This window comes from Nematolebias whitei, chromosome 12 (assembly GCF_014905685.2).
Source record: "Nematolebias whitei isolate Nwh7 chromosome 12, NemWhi1, whole genome shotgun sequence".
Taxonomy (NCBI): Eukaryota; Metazoa; Chordata; class Actinopteri; order Cyprinodontiformes; family Rivulidae; genus Nematolebias; species Nematolebias whitei.
The window spans coordinates 24,648,496-24,657,889 of NC_056509.1; positions in this window are offsets into that span (position 1 = coordinate 24,648,496).

Sequence of the window (9,394 nt, forward strand, 5' to 3'; positions counted from 1 at the left end):
AGATTCTAGTTCAACATTAACCAGTCTAAAATACAACCACTCAGACAGTAGACCAGACATTACAATATAAATACAGCAAACAGTATTCAGGATACAAATGATGGGATTAACAGTTATATTTATTTGGGTTCCAGCTCACATTGGGATTAAGGGTAACGAAATAGCAGATATGGAAGCAAAAAAGGCAACAACAGGACAAGTTAATTTTACAGTGAGTACAGGCAAATCGGAAGCAAAAAGTATAATTAAACAACAATTGCGAGAAATGTGGCAGAAAGAAATGGATGAAGATAACAAAGGAAGGTGGTATTACAGGATTCAAAAAAGACTAGGAAAAATGAGAGTAGGAAGAAAAAATAGAAGAGAGGAGAAACTATTAACAAGGTTAAGATTTGGACATAATGGACTTAAGAGTTCACTATACAGAATACAGCAACATCATACAGGAAACTGTCAATATTGTGGATGAAATGAGACAATAGAACATATTATTTTAGTATGTAGAAGATATGTGATAGAAAGGAGATTAATGTTGGAAGAATTTAGGAGAATAAAGAAATGTTTAACTTAATGAATATACTACAGGGGAATTCAGATAGTACAAGTACTCTGATTTTAATTAGATTTTCCTGGAAAACAAAGTTGATTAACAGAAAATAACATTTGATCCACACTCCATACCAGTAGGCAGAGCTTAAATGGGGGGTTCCGCAGGGGTCCATCCTGGGTCCCCTCCTATTCTCTTTATACCTGCTGCTGCTTGGTGCTATTTTCCGGAAACTCAACATGCCCTTCCACTTCTATGCCGATGACTGTCAAATTTACTTCCCCCTAAGACACAATGGTACATGCTCTATTCAACCGCTGCTCGACTGCCTGGCTGACATCAGGGACTGGATGGCTTTAACCTTCTTAAGTTTCAATGAAAAGAAGTCTGAAGTCATGTTGTTCCCTCCCAATGTCATGATCACAAACCACTGCATCGACCTCTCCGCTCTAACCCTGTCAGAAAAACAAAGAGTCACTAATCTGGGAGTGATAATGGACCCTTCCCTGAAGTTTAACAGTCATGTAAACATGATTGTTAAATCATGTTTCTTCCAACTGATGCGGCTGTCTAAACTGAAGCCCATTTTGTCCAAAAATAACCTGGAGACAGTAATACATGTGTAGTGAACTAAGCCTCAGGTCAAATCTGGCCCTGAGGGCCTTCCTGGAACAAGAACTGTTATTTCATTGATTTGAGTCCAGAAATACAAATTAAGCTCATCCAGAGACTTTCTAAGTGTGTCCTGCTCTGATCAATTGAAAGAACACTCTCTTTTTTATTATCATTACTATTTTACAATATCTTGATAATCAAAGTGTGTTTAGTTCAAACCATTGTAAATGTTGAAGTGAATTACTCATTTTAAATCAACTGTGAAACAGTATAAATGATTTTTAATCCTCATTCAAAGTAGAAATCAAGTTAATGTTTGTTACAAGAGTAATTATGCATTTTTTGATCTTCTGTCTGAAATGAGCAAGTTGTGATATCGGTCAAAAGTGAAGGAACGGTCAAAGACATGTTTATTGGAACGAAATGTCATGTTTAACTTTTTCAGATAGATAAAAGAGGACTGGCTCCAAAATGTCTCTGTTCTTCAAAACATCTTTCTGTCTGTTCTTAAAACAATCTACTCTGTCTCCTTGACTTTTAATGACCCTCTTACGTCACTAAGACCACACCCCTGTTGGTTCTTTCAACCAATCAGGAAGTTCTCAGAGGAACCGGAAGTGACCTCTTTAAAAGGGTTTACACTTCCTAGTTCCAAGCAGGAAAAAGTTCCGAGCAGAACAAGTTCCAGAGAAGTTTCTAATGGAGTGACGAGAGTCCGTCGATGCCACGACGTCTCGCTGTGGCTCTACCCGACGAAAGCTCTGAACAATGAGGAAGTCTGTTCAGTGATGATCTCACGACTCCTGAGGTCTCTGCTATCCTTACGGAGACGCTGAAAAGCGTTGAAAAGCAACTCTACACCGAGGCCGAACTATCGTCTGCAAAGGTAAAGAGTCGATCTTCAACTGCGAAGTGTACCGTGGGTTAAGCTGGGTCCAAAGGAGCGTGTTGTTTCTGGTTATAATAGACATATTCCCTCACCCATCTCTCTCCATTTAAACTTCATTTTCCCATCTTTAAAACTCTTCTATCTGCCAGTAATTAATCCAGATATTTTCAGAAATGTCTGTTGGTTTCAAAAGCTGCAGGTGAGGAAATCATGGCCGTATGATTTTCTCATTGTAAAGCTCATTAATTAAGCTGTGTTATTGCGTTCAATCAGAATAATCACGTGTACAATGTTTGATGTTAAATTTTGATTCTGTTAATAAATGACCACATTCATTTTGATGGGTCAAAGAAAATTAACGTCTCACGTCACTGATTAAACCATCTCCCACACAGTATCTCTGTCACATATCTGTCAAGTAGCTCGAAAAAGAGAGAATCCGTTTAAATTAAGTATAATATCAGGTACTTGAACTAGTCCAGATATTATAACGTGTAGTGGAGCTCCGAAGCTAAACGAAGCTAACCGACCTATATCACTACACATGCATGCATTACATCTAGGCTTGATTACTGCAATTCACTCCTGTTTGGTATCAGTCAAACCTCCATTGCACGACTACAACTGGTCCAGAATGCAGCAGCCCGATTTTTAACCAGTACAGGCAAAAGAGAGCACATTACACCAGTTTTGGCCTCCCTGCACTGGTTACCGGTTCACTTTCAAATCCAGTTCAAAATACTGATGTATGTCTACAAATCACTGAACAGTTCCGCCCCCCATCTCTCTGATCTGCTACAACCGTATGTCCCACCACGCTCCCTGAGGTCAGCGGACCATGTTGCTCCTCACAGTTCCAGGAACTCGTCTTAAGCGCAGAGGTGACAGGGCCTTCTCTGTAGCAGGACCAAGACTCTGGAACGAGTTACCTCTGCTTGTCAGACAGGCCCCCTCCCTCTCGGTTTTCAAGTCCCGTTTAAAAACTCACTACTATTCAGTAGCTTTCAACACCAGATGATCTGTATTTTGATCCTGTATGCTCCACACTGGTTTGTTGTCATTATCTGTATCGTTTTTTTATGTCTATATTCTGATTTACCTCATTTTGTATATTGCTTTTTGTGTTACCTGTTGTTTTGTCTGTACAGCACTTTGGTTGGCCTTGTCGCTGTTTTAAGTGCTCAATAAATAAAGTGGTATGGTATGGTATGGTATGGTATGGTATGGTATGGTAGCTGGCAGTAATGCAACCTCAACGTTTTTTGCCAACTGCCAGTAAAACCTCAAGAACAATAACAACCACGTGCGCAACAGATGTCCTTCCAGATGTCTTACTGAAACCTTGAATCTGACCTTATTTGAATTTATTAATTCCAATCATCTATGGAGAGACCAAAATCCTGGTGTCCGTCAGTTCACTTGGATCAAACCGAATAATTGTATAAAATCTAGGATAGATTTATGGTTAACCACACCGGAGGTAATCAGATATGTTTCCCATGTCTCCATCTCTTCTGCTCCTTTAACAGATCACTGTGTAAAATGGCTTAAATTAAACCCAGAAAACTGGAAAACATTTAAAAAAGATTACTGGAAATTTAACGCAGACTTATTAAAAGATGAGGGATATATCTGTATAATTAGAGAATTGATACAAAAAAAACAAAAGCCAAACCATAGGCACCTTTAGTAAGAGATGGGAATATTTTAAATGTAAGGTACGTGAATTCTCAATTGCATTCAGTAAACTGAAATGCAGACAACAAAAAGAACTTGAGACTCAATTGGTACAAAATATTAATTATTTATGTAAAAAGTCTGAAATGACTGAAGATGGTGACTGGTACAGCAGCAACAACCTGGAACTCAATGCCCAGAAGACAGTGGAGATGATTGTGGACTTCAGGAAAGCCACAGCCCCTCTGCCCCCCCTCACCTGTAAGGATACCCCCATCACCACTGCAAATTCTTATCGGTTCCTCGGCACCACCATCACCCAGGACCTCAAGTGGGAGCCAACCATCAGCTCCCTCATCAAGAAGGCCCAGCAGAGACTGTACTTCCTGCGACAGCTGAAGAAGGCCAAGCTGCCGGCCAAGCTGATGGTGCAGTTCTACACGGCCATCATCGAGTCCATCCTCAGCTCCTCCATCACGGTGTGGTACGCCGGGGCCACTGCCAGGGACAGACTCAGACTGCAGCGCGTTGTGCGCTCAGCTGAGAAGGTGATCGGCTGCAGCCTTCCATCCCTCCACGACCTGTACGTCTCCAGGACTGTGAGGCGAGCAGGTCGGATCACAGCTGACCCTGCTCACCCTGCACACGGACTGTTTGAACCACTCCCCTCAGGCAGGAGGCTTCGGTCCATTCGGACCAGAACCTCCCGCCATAAGAACAGTTTCTTCCCCTCTGCTGTTGGACTCCTGAACACACATAATGCTACCTCATAATGTCTGCTTTGGTCACATTACATCTGTATTATAACTGAATACTCCATCTGTACTGTTTTCAAAGCTTTTTTATTGTTTTCTATTGTATGGGTGTACATATGGTTATGTTATGGTTTTAATTTTACTTTATTTGTGGGTGTACACAGGCTTATGTCTTGTGTAATGTTCTCATTTTTACTTAATTTTTACTTTATTTTTACTTTATTTTACTTTATTACTATTCGCACCTTATGTCGAAGCAAATTCCTAGTTTGTGAACCTCGTTCATTGACATGGCGATAATAAACTGATTCTGATTCTGATTCTGATTCTGAGATGCCAAATTTTGAGTTTATAAGACTGCAAAATCAATTAGATGTCATTTATTGTAAAAGGGCACATGGTGCCTACATTATTAGGTCACGAGCTAAATGGATAGAAGAAGGCAAAAAAAATATATACAAACCAGATTCCAAAAATGTTGGGACACTAAAATTGTGAATAAAAATTGAATGCAATGATGTGGAGATGGCAAATGTCAAAATTTTATTTGTAATATAACATAGATGACAGATCAAAAGTTTAATCTGAGTAAATGTAACATTTTAAAGGAAAAATATGTTGATTCAAAATTTCACAGTGTCAACAAATCCCAAAAAAGTTGGGACAAGTAGCAATAAGTGGCTGGAAAAGGAAATTGAGCATATAACGAATAGCTGGAAGACCAATTAACACTAATTAGGCCAATTGACAACATGATTGGGTATAAAAAGAGCTTCTCAGAGTGTCGGTGTTTCTCAGAAGCCAAGATGGTAAGAGGATCACCAATTCCACCATTGTTGCGCAGAAAGATAGTGCAGCAATACCAGAATGGTGTTACCCAGCGTAAAATAGCAAAGACTTTTAAGTTATCATCATCAACCGTGCATAACATCATCAAAAGATTCAGAGAACTGGAACAATCGCTGTGCGGAAGGGTCAAGGCCGTAAAACTCTACTGGATGCTCGTGATCTCCAGGCCCTTAAACGTCACCGCACCTCAAACAGGAATGCCACTGTCAAGGAAATAACAGAATGGGCTCAGGAATACTTCCAGAAAGCATTGTCAGTGAACACAATCCACCGTGCCATCCGCCGTTGCCAGCTGAAACTCTACAGTGCAAAGAGGAAGCCATTTCTAAGCAAGCTCCACAAGCTCAGACGTTTGCACTGGGCCAGGGGTCATTTAAAATGGAGTGTGGCAAAATGGAAGACTGTTCTGTGGTCAGATGAGTCACGATTTGAAGTTCTTTATGGAACACTGGGACGCCATGTCATCCGGACCAGAGAGGACAAGGATAGCCCAAGTTGTTATCAACGCTCCGTTCAGAAGCCTGCATCACTGATGGTATGGGGTTGCATGAGCGCTTGTGGCATGGACAGCTTGCATGTCTGGAAAGGCACCATTAATGCAGAGAACTATGTTCAGGTTCTAGAACAACATATGCTCCCATCTAGACGTCATCTCTTTCAGGGAAGACCCTGCATTTTTCAACACGATAATGCCAGACCACATTCTGCAGCAATCACAACATCATGGCTACGTAGGAGAAGGATCTGAGTACTGAAAAGGCCAGCCTGCAGTCCAGATCTTTCACCTATAGAGAACATTTGGTGCATCATAAAGAGGAAGGTGCGACAAAGAAGGCCCAAGACGATTGAACAGTTAGAGGCCTGTATTAGACATGAATGGGAGAGCATTCCTATTTCTAAACTTGAGAAACTGGTCTCCTCTGTCCCCAGACGTCTGCTGAGTGTTGTAAGAAGAAGGGGGGATGCCACACAGTGGTAAAAATGGACTTGTCCCAACTTTTTTGGGATTTGTTGATGCCATGAAATTTGGAAACAACATATTTTTCCCTTAAAATGATACATTCTCTCAGTTAAAACTTTTGATCTGTGATTTGTGATCTATTCTGAATAAAATATTAGATGTTGGCACCTCCACATCATTGCATTCAGTTTTTATTCACAATTTGGTTAGTGTCCCAACTTTTTTGGAATCCGATTTGTACATCTTATTTCAATAATTTAGAAAAGAACTGTCAAGAAAGAAAAAACATAAACTCATTAATTATAGATGATAGATAAGTCAATGACCAGAAAGTCGTTTTAGAAGAAATTTACAAATTTTACTCAACTTTATATTCATTTGATTATATTCCCGAGAGCTCAAATATTTTTCTAGAAGAAATCAAAGAATACATTCCAAGAATAGATGCAGATTTCAAGGATAACTGTGAATCTGATTTCAAACTAGAAGAATTAGACAGAGTGATGAAAAACTTTTTTTAATATTAGAGTTTTTTTTTCTCAGGCAAGAAAAAAAAAGTCTGATAGGCATTTTTTCACCTCCAACTCTTACATGTGTCCATTTTACCACTTTTTTGTCCTTCCAAACAGGTCTCACTTGTAAATGACTCTTTCAGGCTCAATGTGATTTATCTGTTTAAATAAAGGTTGAATGAATGAAAACTAGCTACTGGCAAAGCACCAGGCCAATATGGTCTAACTTCAGGATTTTACAAATTCTTCTGGGAAGATCTAAAGCAATTTTTTCTGGAAACAATAAATTATATATTATTAATCAACTCACTAACACCTACGATGAAACAGGGGCTCATCACTCTGATCCCTAAACCAGCAAAAGATAAACGATACATTGAAAATCTTCGTCCAATTACCTTGTTAAATACTGATTATAAAATATTCACACATTTGATTGCAGACAGACTAAAAGATGATTTATCTCAGATTATAAGTGACACACAGTCGGGCTTTCTTAAGGAGAGATCTATTCACAATAATCTGAGATTGGTTCTAGATTTGCTGTACTATGAACATCTGGTTGAGGATGATGGAGTCATTTTCTTTTTGGATTTTTACAAAACCTTCAATATGGTGGAGCACACCTTTATCTTAATAGCTTTGGAGTCTTTTGGTTTTGGAGAAAATTTTCATAGAATGATTCAGTTGCTCTACACGGACATCAATAGTTCAGTATCTTTACCATCTGGAACCTTGAAATGTTTTAATATCCAAAGAGAAATCCACCAAGGTTGTCCTGCTTCACCTCTTTTGTTTATTATTGTGGCAGAACTGTTAGTAATAAAAAAATAATAATAATTCAAATATTGAACCATTATATGTGATGGGAAACTCTCTGGTAATCATGCAAGTAGCTGATGACACAACCCTGTTTCTAAAAGATAAAACTCAAATTTAAAAGGTGTTGAGGGAGATGCAGATGTTCTCTAAAGCCTCTGGTCTGCATTTGAATATGAGAAAAAGTGAAATATTGACTATTCATGATCATCCGCTGGATGCTGTTTGTAATATCCCAGTTAAAAAAAGAAGTGAAGTATTTAGGAATTAATATTTCAAAAGATTAAAAAAATTAATTGAAGTCTCCAACATATAAATTAAAATCCAGAGTAGTAAAATTATTCTCAACAGTTGGCTCCAAAGAGATTTTTCTAATTTTGGATGTGTTCTACTCACTAAAATGGAAAATTTATAACTGCTTATTTACCCTGTCTATTCATTGCCCATATCTGATAAAATGATAAAGAAGATAAATCAGGACAATTTTAATTTCATTTGTAGAAACAGATGCCATTATATTAGAAGAGCTGATGTAGTTAAGTCTTTAGAGGAAGGGGAGTTAAATATGATTGATTATGATCCAGTGAATGGGACCATCAAATTCAAATGGTTGCAAAATTTCATAAAAAAACTATGAAAACTTTTGGTATTTTTTTCATCGTAAGATTTTTGAAGAGTTTGGTGGGATTAGTTTTCTGTTACGTTGCGACTTTGAAATTTCTAAATTACCGATAAAATGATCAGACTTTCATGAACAGATTCTGCAATATTGGAAACTTATCTTTAAACACAATTTCTCACCATATTCAGTCCCAGTTTGGAACAACAGATGCATCCTGATAAAACGAAAATCATTCTACAAAGATTGGTTGGAGAAAGGTATTTGGTCTGTTCTACACTTTATGAAAGAAAACCTTTTATCATATGATGATTTTATTGAAAAATACACGTTAAACTGAACTAAAATTAAATTTGAGAGAGTGTTAAAGTCCATTCCTCCTGCTATGATTCAGATGATTAAAGGTATGATTACATATTTGAATGTTAATCCAACGAAACCATCTTTGATTATAAATGGTTGTGACTTTATAGACAAAAACTGTAATAATAAATTCATAAGGAATACTTTGACCTCAGTTCTCTTCCCTTGTACATTGAGAAGAAAACATTTGTTTAAAAAATTTATAATTCCTCAAAAAAAAAAAAAATCTAAACCAAATACCTTTCCTATCTACTCCCACAAAAAAAACTAAAGAAATTCATTTCAAAATTATGTTTGAAATTTCTCCTTGCAATTACTTTCTGCAAAATAAATTTAATATAGATATCAACTCATGTGCATTCTGTAATTCAGATATTGAGACAACAGAACACCTTTTTTTAATTGCAATTCCATTAATGCTTTTGGGAAAGATTTTCAGAACTGGATTATATCTAAGCGTTCTATCCCAGTTTTAAATTTTAATTCGGTCTGCTAACAGGGAATGATATTTTAAATTATGGTAACAACTTAATCCTTATGGCTAAAATTTTTTATCCACAAATACCGTTTCCTGAAAATTACCCCCATGTTGAACATTTTTTTAAATGAAATAATTTCATTTAAGGAAGTGCTTAAACGCTGCAACCTTCCAAAAGCCCAATCTTTATACCAGTATATTAATAGCTTATTTTAAGACTTGAAACGTTGGTTACGTACTGTAACCCCAGATTCTATGAATATAGGCGTAGCCTTTTAAGGCTGTCGCTGATGGGTTTATCCCGTTATGC